The sequence below is a fragment of the Amphibalanus amphitrite genome, unplaced genomic scaffold, assembly GCF_019059575.1.
Source record: "Amphibalanus amphitrite isolate SeventyFive unplaced genomic scaffold, NRLGWU_Aamphi_draft 000887F_arrow, whole genome shotgun sequence".
Taxonomy (NCBI): domain Eukaryota; kingdom Metazoa; phylum Arthropoda; class Thecostraca; order Balanomorpha; family Balanidae; genus Amphibalanus; species Amphibalanus amphitrite.
In genome coordinates this window covers 265926-278744 of record NW_024882381.1, presented here as the reverse complement: position 1 = coordinate 278744, position 12819 = coordinate 265926, and positions in this window count along the sequence as shown.

The window sequence follows — 12819 nt, the reverse complement described above, 5'->3', positions numbered from 1 at the left end:
CAAACAGTTGTGCGCAACTAGACCTGTGTTTAAGTGTGACGCCCAAATGAATTTGGTTCAACAGTCATCTAACATAGGTACAAATAGCCAATCAATTCCATTCCATCATCCCCGCTCTAACACCACCACGCTCACTCCAAACTCGCCACGGTTGCACCAAATGCGGTACCACGACCCACCTGTCCCAGATCGGTTATCCATGAGGCCACGCGCTCCATGCGCACCCGCAGCTCCTCCGCCGCCTCCTCCGCAGTTTGCCTCTCTTCGTCCTCCCGCTCCATCAGCGGAGCCACACAACACCGATACACGCGCTACTCCAATAAAATCAGCTATGTGTCACCCATTTAAAACCGTGCTAAGGGTTGTGATTGTGAGTGGCTAAAATACGCACCCGCCAAACGTAGTGCACCTCCGGGCGCTGGCAGCTGGGGTGGCCGCGGAGGCGGGACGGCGGGCGGCGGCCGACTGAGCGCTGACCTCGGTCACCGCCGGCGCACGGGTCAGGTCGCAGAGGCGCCTCCAGGCCAAGATTCTCCAGGCGGATCGGAAGGGGATTTAAGCAAGGGATTTAAGTGCTGAAGGAGCAGTCTGTGGGAAGAAACAATATGCTGGTTACAAAAATAAACATGTTAAGATAAGTGCAAAGTGAACTTGTTTAGCTTGTGGCTCTTACGACTTTTGATTGTAGGATAAAACTAAAGCAAGGTGAACAGCGCCTTTGCCAAATGTAATTTCTGTAAGATGTAACTTTTTCAATAGTGGTCAACTGCAACTCAGAGCACTGACTGGTCTTGCAACTATCTCTCTGAATCTAACGGAGCAAATTCGGTTCCACGCCAAATAAGGGAAGGCCCATTAAGTTCTCTATATACCGTGGCCCATTACATCAGCAGATAAATACCTATATCATACCTAACAGGACGTAGAGCATTGATCGGATCATGCAAAGACGTCGTCCTTAAAAGGGACCCTCCCACCTTCAAAAAAGTTAATGAATTGGCATGAAAGTGATGTCGCTCGATTCAGAAAGAGCAAAAACGAATATCTACCAAATTTAACCGAAAAATATTCACCGGTTTTCAAGATATTAGACTTTTACTTTTGTTTACTTTTTTGGGATCTCCGTTGTTCCTAGCGACTTCATTTTGGAAGTGCGGCGTTCGCGGCAGATGTTGCGCGTAAATAGCATATACCACCACTGCTTTACAAAGATGTTAGTATAAGGTTTTAAAATCGTTAGATCACCGCTGACGTCACAAATTCTAAGGGGGCATCTCAATGCATTAGCCCCTTAGAATCCGAAAACTGCAAGTTTGAAATTCCATATCTCCGAATTAAAGTATTTTTCGACGTTGTGAGTGCCCAAACCGGTATTTGCAGGCCATGGCCACCAATTTGGCTATCTCAACTCAAAACTAATGTTAAGGTGGGATGGTCACTGCCCAGTGGCTAGTGGGCAGTGGCGAATGGCGAACAGCCAGCAGTTATGAGCGCTTCCTTCGCGCTGCACATTGGCGAACAACGGAGGGCGGCAGGCGAATAATGAAGGCCAAAGTAGCTTTGGTAACGGCGCTCAACAACGCTCTACGCCGTCCACGGTACAGCCAGGTACAGCAATGAACGCGAAAACGTACTTAGCATGGGTACAAGCGTAAAATGCATTTTAAAACTTAAATTATAGAAATAAAAAGTAGTCAATCGTTAAAGGGACCCTCCCACCTTAACATTAGTTTTGAGTTGAGATAGTCAAATTGGTGGCCATGGCCTGCAAATACCGGTTTGGGCACTCACAACATCGAGAAATGCTTTAATTCGAAGATATGGAATTTCAAACTTGCAGTTTTCGGATTCTAAGGGGCTAATGCATTGGTATGCCCCCTTAGAATTTGTGACGTCAGCGGAGATCTAACGATTTTTAAATCTTAGACTAAAACCATCGTTAACACGTGGTGGTATACGCTGCTTTGCGCGCAACGTCTGCCGCACTTTAAGGCTGCCAAATTATTGCTTCCAAATAAAGTCGCTAGTAACAGGGAGATCCCAAAAAGTAAACAAAAGTAAAAGCCTAATATCTTGAAAACCAGTGAATATTTTTCGGTGAAATTTGGTAGATATTCGTTTTCGCTCTTTCTGAACCAAGGGACATCACTTTCATGCCAATTCATTAACTTTTTTGAAGGTGGGAGGGTCCCTTTAAATAACTATATGGTGTGTCGTGTTCGGCTACGTCAACCAGTTAAAGGGACCCTCCCACCTTAACATTAGATTTGAGTTGAGATAGCCAAATTGGTGGCCATGGCCTGAAAATACCGGTTTGGGCACTCACAACATCGAAAAATGCTTTAATTCGGAGATATCGAATTTCAAACTTGCAGTTTTCGGATTCTAAGGGGCTAATGCATTGGTATGCCCCCTTAGAATTTGTGACGTCAGCGGAGATCTAACGATTTTAAATCTTTTACTAAAACGTTTGGTAGCACGCGGTGGTATATGCTGCTTTGCGCGCAACAAATGCCGCACTTTCAAATAAAGTCGCTAGGAACAGCGGAGATCCCAAAAAGTAAACAAAAGTAAAAGTCTAATATCTTGAAAACCGGTGAATATTTTTTGATGAAATTTGGTAGATATTCGTTTTTGCTCTTTCTGAACCGAGCGACATCACTTTCATGCCAATTCATTAACTTTTTTGAAGGTGGGAGGGTCCCTTTAAAGGGACCCTCCCAAGGTGGGAGGGTCCCAGGGACCCTCCCACCTTCAAAAAAGTTGATGAATTGGCATGAAAGTGATGTCGCTCGGTTCAGAAAGAGCAAAAACGAATATCTACCAAATTTCATCGAAAAATATTCACCGGTTTTCAAGATATTAGACTTTTACTTTTGTTTACTTTTTGGAATCTCCGCTGCTCCTAGCGACTTTATTTGAAAGTGCGTCATTTGTTGCGCGCAAAGCAGCATATACCACCGCGTGCTACAAAACGTTTTAGTCAAACATTTAACGGACGTTCGAAAGCCTGATGACGTCATCAGATTCCCGTAATGGTTAAGAGATAGGGACCACGCTGGTCCCACCCTGCAAGTAAAGGGAAGAAATTTCTTGAACACCATAAAGCTGCGGGGGTTGCGACCAGGATAAATGGTGGTTTCTGAGCCTGGCCGCAAACTTGGCTATCTCAACTCAAAACTAATGTTAAGGTGGGAGGGTCCCTTTAAGCCAAACCAGCCAACGTTCAGAGACATTTATGAGGCAGGATACCGTTGTTCCCCCCTCCCCCTCCAGCCGGATTCCGGGAGCTTGTCGGTAGGCATAGTCAGTACCTACGCTGGTCGCTGAGCATTGTACGCTGCAGTGTAATTCAATGATATTGATGTTTTATATATCCTGATCCTATATTATTTAATAATACTACGAATTTTCGTAACGTTCTTAGAGCTTCGCCGTTTATTTATCGATTAACCCTACACTATTGCCTAAATCTCTCTACCTCAACATTTCACCGGCAAACCATTTGTGCTTGCATTTGCGCAATAGTCCACGGCGCAAATGCACCGTCACGTTACGAGTACCGTGGTAAAGTGGACGATCTTACTGCGGCGCGCGTGCTCGACACACAGTTCCGCGTACGTCCTGCCCTGCGTAGGATCTCTACGATTTGTTTGTTTGTTTGTTTTGTTGGGTTAGGCCCTTTCGGTCCAATGAGACCATTTCAGAGCCGGGAGGATGATAGGATATAGGGGGAGACATTGGTCTGGGCAGGCACACTAGTGAGTCGTCGGGGCTGAGCCCGTCCAGAGGACAGGCCACCCAGACCCAAGGCACTCACTGCACCCGGCTACGGGGTGCGCTCCCTCGGGAGCAGCGGTGCCACTCCAAGGGAGCAGCCCGCGTGAGATAAAGTTGCCTGTCCAGCCCGGAGGGGGGTTGCGGCGTGGAGGAGAAGGATTTCAGTATCCTAAGGATAGAAACACGGAGCGGTGCGGGTGGTTCTCTACGGTGCCCGTGGTCCGTTTTGTTTGCATGCTTGACGGCTGCCGGGTCCATTCGCCAACCCTCTGACGTGGGTGACACGCCCCTGGTCACGTCTCCAGTGTCGGCTGAACGACCACCTGAGTCCCCCGGTCAGCCGGGCAGACCGCCCTCGTCGACCGAGCCTGCAGGTGAGCGGCGCGACGACCGGAATTTATATTAGCCGACTGTCCGACGTCGGGCGCGGAGGGGGGGGGGGACACTCCAGTATTGCCTGCAGTCTCAGTCTGTCGGGATCAACAGGAGGACCTCCGGCTGGGAAGCCTCTAACGTTGTTCTACACGCCCTACCCCTAACAACTGAAATAGGGGTGGGGAGAGGGGCCCTTGGGCTCGGACGATGGGTTGAACGGGAGGACGGACGGGCATAGAGACCAGTAAATGCAATTTGGTTGCCACCTGGGACCAGGAAAGGCACAACAAGTAAAAAAACAAAAATAGTTCCCATGCCTTGCCAGAGATCTAAAGAAGAGAACACAAAGTGACCCGTTTGCAACTCCACCCAAACATACGAAACCCGTTGACCGAGATTAAATACCATTGAGTTTCGGAAGCCTAAGACAGCAGCACCCCACTCCAGCCCCGGCTACGTCATCGTGCCGGAGCCACCGAGGACTACGAGTATATCGCCTCATTTCCCGAACACGAGTCATCCACTACCGGTCTCCCGCTAGTCGAAATGCATTTGCAGTTGCCATTCTGTCAGATCACTCGTTCAAACCATTTGGGAGAAATCCAACCAATCGCTAGCGACTTTTCCAAACATCACAACCTGATTATAGGTATTCCCAAACCCTGGAAAAGCTCGCAGACCTAACAAATTGGGCCTCCTAGCGGAGCAGTGCTTTCAACTCGCAGATCAAAGCGCTAGGCTTAGGCGGTTACGGAGAGAGGCGGTGGATAATAACATCTCTCTACGCAGGTCACGTTTCAGGCTATAATATCTTGAAACATTGGCAGAGTCGATCCCCGGCCTAGCGGCGCTCGGGTCAGCCACCTGTCCTGTCCGATCCAGAGACACAGTGCCGCGGTCAGCCACCTGTCCGATCCAGAGACACAGTGCCGCGGAGAGAGAGACGGCAGCACGACTGGGCACACGGTGGGAGGTCAGGCCATGGGCCGCAGGACACCCCAGCTCCCGAGACGTCCGCATCAGTGATCACTGCTCCGGAGATATTCATTTCTACTGTCTAGGACCTACTCAATCTACGGCCGCACCCCATCATAAATCTTTTCTAAGCATTTGAAAAACTTAGACCAAGATCACCCAAAGTCAGGTCAGGTTATGTCAATGGACTTCAGCTCGAGAAAAATCTATGTTGATGTGGCGTTTCAGACTATACCTACCATCGGCCCCTCGCTTATGGCGGATGGCATGTAAGGATCGGACGTCACTAGCCACCACGCACCATAAATCCAGCCCCGTCAGCCGGCGGCGTCACAAAAATACACGGCATCAGGGCGCGCGCGCGCTGCCACCACCGACCGGCCTCCATTAGGAAGATTACTGGTGGCGGAGCGACTGGACTGAGCCCGCGATCCGGGCCGGAATAATTCAGCGGTCGCCGCCGCAGCGGGACCGCGCACTTACCGCCGGCGCTGCGGCAGATTTTCGCCGTACGAATAAGCCGCGCTCCGACGCCGAGCCACTGTCCCGTCTCCGGTCAACGAAGATAGATGACGGCCAACTAAGTATATTGCATATATACGAGAAACCCAGCGGGCAATGGATCAAACTCGGCTAATGAAGAGAAAGAAGAAAAGGGCCGCCTGGTCTGGATCGATCCAAAAGACCACAGAAGACCGCCCGTAAAAAGCACAGGAAACGGCTAGAGCTTCGTTCCACTTGAGCGATCGACGACCAGCGACATTTGCTACCAGAGGGAAACATATTGACCCTTCTGCCGCGAGCGGGAAATAGGTGGAAAAACCCCACGAGTATCCACGAGTGTGGCATACTCGTAGCCATGGCACGGAGCTGATGGGAACCAGTTCCGTGCCGTGGTCGCACCGACATGCCTGCTTAGATCAGGAGAGAGGGGCAGGGCCTTTTAGGACAAACTTCAGGAAGAACGAAGCTTTCAGGTAACCAAGATTACTTTACTAATACAGGTACAGGTCTCGCGGGTTTTAGCGGTAGGTTTTGCACCTAGAAAATTTAGGCTGGGGGGATCCATGTGATCGCAAGGCACCTCGCAGTTGCGATCAAACGTAAGTTGAATCGGAACAGATATTGGAGGGATCCATCACATCGTAGGCTAAGTAGATACGCAAGTTGTATCGCAAATGGTGAAGATACGAACTAACTTTACGAATCTTCTCGGTCGATCGGAAGGCCGATCGTAGCGAAGCGTTACCTCTTTCTCAAGAGAAAAATAAAAGAAATTTTCAAAATTTTCACAAAACCGAAATATATGTTAAACAAATATGGTTGATGAACACGTGTGCAAAATTTGAAGTCGATTTCTTCAAAAATGGCTGCGCTAGAGCGTTTTAAATATACACGTTGAAAACGGTCACTTTCACGACATTTTTGTAATTATTTTTTCAATTTTGAAATTTAAAAAGTGTTTTGGGCAATTTTTCGCGTTAATTGCGAAAATCTGACCAAAACATGTACCGCACCATCAATGATCCGATACGCCATCAGAGGCCGCGCCGCGGACAGGTGGGCGCGGCGATACCTAGGCCGCGTGGGGGTTACACTGGTGTTCGGGAAGGGCTATGTCAACGCGAGGCAGGCCGCGGGGGAGCCGGTTGCGGCGCCGGTCCGTATTTGTCGGCGCCTAGCAGTGCAGCGGTGCGTTTATGGCGGAGGGAGGGGAAGCGGTGTAGTGTCTGCAAGGCCGCACACAGGAGAGGGCACACGGGCCCCCCCCCCATTCGAGTTGGGGCCCCTAATCTTTAGACCGCCGAAGACCATGTAAAATGAACTGAAATAATGATTAAAAAGACCGGGAGGGCCCATCTCGTTCCCCAGCAGGCCCATACGAGTCCATAAATGCCCAGTAGCGCAGCCAGGGGTATTGTGGTGAAATTTCAATAGCCCTCAAAAGACCTCAAAGGGCCCACAGATGGGGTCACCGGGTCCTCAGATGGTCTCGAAGGGCCCTCGGTTAGCGTCAAATGGCCCTCATCTGGTGTCAAAGGGCCCTCAGATGGCCAAATGAAGGGCCACAAGATGGCCTCAAAGGGCCCTCAGATGGGTTCAAAGGGCTCTCAGCCAACGTTAAACCTACCTCAGAAGACCTTAAAGGGCGTCAAAGGGCCCTAAACCTGCGTCAGAGGGCCCTGAGCTCGCGTCAAACGACCCTCCGAAGGCCTTAAAGAGTCCTTAGCTTGTGTCAGAGGGCCCTCAGCTGGTGTCAGTGAGCCCTCCTCAGCTGGCGCCAAAAGTCCATCTGAAGGCCTCAAACGGTTGTCAGCTGGAGTACAACGGTCCTCAGATGCCGTCACGCGGCCCTCAAAAGCCTCAAGGAGCCCTTATAAGGTCTCAAAGGGCCCTCATTTGGCCTCAAAAGGCCCTCCGCTAGCGTTAACCGGACTTCAGAAGGCCTTAAAGGGCCCTTATCTGGTGTCAGAGGGCCCCCAGCTAGTGTCAGAGGGCCCCCCGGCCCTCAGTTGGCGCAAAATGGCCATCAGAAGGCCTCAAACGGTCCGTAACTGGAGTCCAACCGCAACGGTCCTCAGGTGGCGTCAAGCGGCCCTCAAAAAGCCTCAAAGGCCGCTTAGAAGGCAGCAAAGGGCCCTCATATGACCCCAAAGGGTCCTCTGCTGGCGTCAAACGGACCTCAGAAGGTCTCAAAGGGCGTCAAAGGGCCCTGAGCTCGTGTCAAATATAAAAGCGCCCTTAGCTGGTGTCAGGAAGCCCCCAGTTGGTGTCAGCGTGCCCTCAGCTGGTGTCAGAGAGCCCTCAGTTGGCATCTACTGGCCATCAGAAGGCCCCAAACGGTCCTCAGATGGCGTCCAACGGTCCTCAGCTGACGTTAAGAGGCCCTCAAAAAGGCCTCAAAGACCCCTCGGCTGCTGAAGAGGCCCTTTGCCTCAAAGGAAACTCAAGAGACGTTAAAGGAAAAGGGCCACCTTCGTGAAATATGAAGATATCGTTGTTTTTCATTTTGACATTATTATTTTTCATTTTCTTTTTAAAACTGGTGCCAGAAGTGCACAATTCGCGAAAAAGTATTTAAAACTATTTAACATATTGGTACTATGTTGATACTCTCTACGGCACCTACTGTATGATGGCATAGCGATGACGTCACACTCAAGCCAATCAGCGTTCAGAAGACAGACTCGTCGGATTGTGTCAGATAAGCTGATTGGTTAAAGCTGAGCTGGTTGGAGCTGATTGGTAAAAAACCAAAGCCTCGCCGCGGGTGGCTGTATTGTCGGATAAGAACGCATTCCTGGGATAAGGACGCATTCCTGGCGTATTTTCTTTTAAAATCGCCGATAACTACGAATGGAGGCCGAAATCGGCCGTAAGAAGGAAGACTGATAGGTTTTCGGACACGGGCTACAAGATGGCTATCTCAGTTTCAATCCCCATGTTAAAGGTGGCCCTTTTCCTTTAAACGGCCCTAAAAAGGCTTGAAAGGGCCCTCTGCTGGTGGCAAAGGGCTCGCATATGACATCAATAACAGCTTTGTCAAAAACGGACCTGAGAGACCTTGCCGGTCCCTGGTTATAAGGGACTCCTGTCTCTTGCAGTAACCTGAGTGGCCCACGTTAACTGAGGGGCCCCTGGTTATTGAAGGAGTCCCTGGTTACTGGAAGGACCCCTGGTTATCAGAGGGTTCCCTGGTCACCTGGTGGGTCCCTGATCAATTGAAACCTCCCGATCATCTGAGCGCCCCCTGATTGCCTTGGTCTTGGCGTTGGCGTACAGTTTAAAGTCGTCGGCACACTGCGGCCTCCTCTTTCTCAACAAGTCCCTCTATTTCTTCTGCAGCGAGGGCGATTTCGTCAAAATACTCCTCCATCGCGAAGCCTCGTGCGCAGACGCAGTCTTCGGGGCGCTCGCTGCGCCAACTCTTGACGCCAACTGACGGGCTCCAAATGGAACAGATGGACTCCGAAACGAACGTGGGAATGCCGACACATGATCCCTCCAAATTTACAGAGGAGATGTCCCTGACAGCCCATTTGCAATAGGGTTCACTTTTACACTATAGACGTATGGGGAATTCGACCTTATCGACATGGTACTACGAGGTCAGCTGATCTGCTTGGCATTTAAATCGTAGTAAAACTGGCATTTAAACGCTGCGAAACAACTTACGTACAACGTAGCTCCGATTTGCCGCTCTTTCTTTTTCATCCCTCCGATTTTCTTCCGATCAAGAGAAGTTTCGTACCGAGAGAAGTTTCGCAGCCACATCCGATATAACTTACGATAGCACGGATCCCCCCAGCCTTAGTGTACTTACTACTTCAGGCTATACTTCGTCGCCTTAAGCTTTTAAGGCTGGGGGGATCCGTGCTATCGTAAGTTATATCGGACGTGGCTGCGAAACTTCTCTCGGTACGAAACTTCTCTTGATCGGAAGAAAATCGGAGGGATGAAAAAGAAAGAGCGGCAAATCGGAGCTACGTTGTACGTAAGTTGTTTCGCAGCGTTTAAATGCCAGTTTTACTACGATTTAAATGCCAAGCAGATCAGCTGACCTCGTAGTACCATGTCGATAAGGTCGAATTCCCCATACGTCTATAGTGTAAAAGTGACCCCTATTGCAAATGGGCTGTCAGGGACATCTCCTCCTCTGTAAATTTGGAGGGATCATGTGTCGGCATTCCCACGTTCGTTTCGGAGTCCATCTGTTCCATTTGGAGCCCGTCAGTTGGCGTCAACAGTTGGCGCAGCGAGCGCCCCGAATACTGCGTCTGCGCACGAGGCTTCGCGATGGAGGAGTATTTTGACGAAATCGCCCTCGCTGCAGAAGAAATAGAGGGACTTGTTGAGAAAGAGGAGGCCGTAGTGTGCCGACGACTTTAAACTGTACGCCAACGCCAAGACCAAGGCAATCAGGGGGCGCTCAGATGATCGGGAGGTCTCAATTGATCAGGGACCCACCAGGTGACCAGGGAACCCTCTGATAACCAGGGGTCCTTCCAGTAACCAGGGACTCCTTCAATAACCAGGGGGCCCTCAGTAAACGTGGGCCACTCAGGTTACTGCAAGAGACAGGAGTCCCTTATAACCAGGGACCGGCAAGGTCTCTCAGGTCCGTTTTTGACAAAGCTGTTATTGATGTCATATGCGAGCCCTTTGCCACCAGCAGAGGGCCCTTTCAAGCCTTTTTAGGGCCGTTTAACGTCTCTTGAGTTTCCTTTGAGGCTAAGGGCCTCTTCAGCAGCCGAGGGGTCTTTGAGGCCTTTTTGAGGGCCTCTTAACGTCAGCTGAGGACCGTTGGACGCCATCTGAGGACCGTTTGGGGCCTTCTGATGGCCAGTAGATGCCAACTGAGGGCTCTCTGACACCAGCTGAGGGCACGCTGACACCAACTGGGGGCCTCCTGACACCAGCTAAGGGCGCTTTTATATTTGACACGAGCTCAGGGCCCTTTGACGCCCTTTGAGACCTTCTGAGGTCCGTTTGACGCCAGCAGAGGATCCTTTGGGGTCATATGAGGGCCCTTTGCTGCCTTCTAAGCGGCCTTTGAGGCTTTTTGAGGGCCGCTTGACGCCACCTGAGGACCGTTGCGGTTGGACTCCAGTTACGGACCGTTTGAGGCCTTCTGATGGCCATTTTGCGCCAACTGAGGGCGGGGGGCCCTCTGACACTAGCTGGGGGCCCTCTGACACCAGATAAGGGCCCTTTAAGGCCTTCTGAAGTCCGGTTAACGCTAGCGGAGGGCCTTTTGAGGCCAAATGAGGGCCCTTTGAGACCTTATAAGGGCTCCTTGAGGCTTTTGAGGGCCGCGTGACGGCATCTGAGGACCGTTGTACTCCAGCTGACGACCGTTTGAGGCCTTCAGATGGACTTTTGGCGCCAGCTGAGGAGGGCTCACTGACACCAGCTGGGGGCCCTCTGACACAAGCTAAGGACTCTTTAAGGCCTTCGGAGGGTCGTTTGACGCGAGCTCAGGGCCCTCTGACGCAGGTTTAGGGCCCTTTGACGCCCTTTAAGGTCTTCTGAGGTAGGTTTAACGTTGGCTGAGAGCCCTTTGAACCCATCTGAGGGCCCTTTGAGGCCATCTTGTGGCCCTTCATTTGGCCATCTGAGGGCCCTTTGACACCAGATGAGGGCCATTTGACGCTAACCGAGGGCCCTTCGAGACCATCTGAGGACCCGGTGAACCCATCTGTGGGCCCTTTGAGGTCTTTTGAGGGCCATTGAAACTTCACCACAATACCCCTGGCTGCGCTACTGGGCATTTATGGACTCGTATGGGCCTGCTGGGGAACGAGATGGGCCCTCCCGGTCTTTTTAATCATTATTTCAGTTCATTTTACATGGTCTTCGGCGGTCTAAAGATTAGGGGCCCCAACTCGAATGGGGGGGAGGCCCGTGTGCCCTCTCCTGTGTGTGGCCTTGCCGACACTACACCGCTTCCCCTCCCTCCGCCATAAACGCACCGCTGCACTGCTAGGCGCCGACAAATACGGACCGGCGCCGCAACCGGCTCCCCCGCGGCCTGCCTCGCGTTGACATAGCCCTTCCCGAACACCAGTGTAACCCCCACGCGGCCTAGGTATCGCCGCGCCCACCTGTCCGCGGCGCGGCCTCTGATGGCGTATCGGATCATTGATGGTGCGATACATGTTTTGGTCAGATTTTCGCAATTAACGCGAAAAATTGCCCAAAACATTTTTTTTTAAATTTCAAAATTGAAAAAAAAATAATTACAAAAATGACGTGAAAGTGACCGTTTTCAACGTGTAAATTTAAAACGCTCTAGCGCAGCCATTTTTGAAGAAATCGACTTCAAATTTTGCACACGTGTTCATCAACCATATTTGTTTAACATATATTTCGGTTTTGTGAAAATTTTGAAAATTTCTTATATTTTTCTCTTGAGAAAGAGGTAAAGCTTCGCTACGATCGGCCTTCCGATCGACCGAGAAGATTCGTAAAGTTTGTTCGTATCTTCACCATTTGCGATACAACTTGCGTATCTACTTAGCCTACGATGTGATGGATCCCTCCAATATCTGTTCCGATTCAACTTACGTTTGATCGCAACTGCGAGGTGCCTTGCGATCACATGGATCCCCCCAGCCTAAGTGTTGAAGATGCGATCGACTTGTTGGTTCACAATCCGGCCACGATCGTGTAAAATGGCTATTGTAGATCGATTGGTTTCTGAGATATAACCGGAGATGTAAAAGTGCAAAACCTACCGCGTAATCTCGCGAGAGCCGTGCGTAGATAGTGTGTATAATAGATTACGCTAAATATCAAAGTGCCGGTCAGGCTCAGGCTCACAGTGGCCTATGAGCTTATGCGTGGGCAGCTTCTGTTCAGTGTTCTGAGTGTCCGCAGCGCCACCTGCGAGGCTGCCGTTCTCCGCGCACGGCATCTGCGCCCCATCCGAAAGCCGGCTCACTGCTCATGCATCTGAACCAGACAGGTGTTATAATACGCAACACATTACGATAGTGCTTCCCGCTAACGCAATAAGGGCTGAACCCATGCACATCGACTCGCCAGCGCAGTACGAACCTCCCAGATATTCAACAGCTTAGTGGCAGTGTTCGTCTCAGCGCTGGTGGGCGAACGGATGCATTACTCCGCCCCCAGCGACCAGTTCTAGTTCACCATCAGGTTCAATGAAAAGCCGGGATTTGGCAG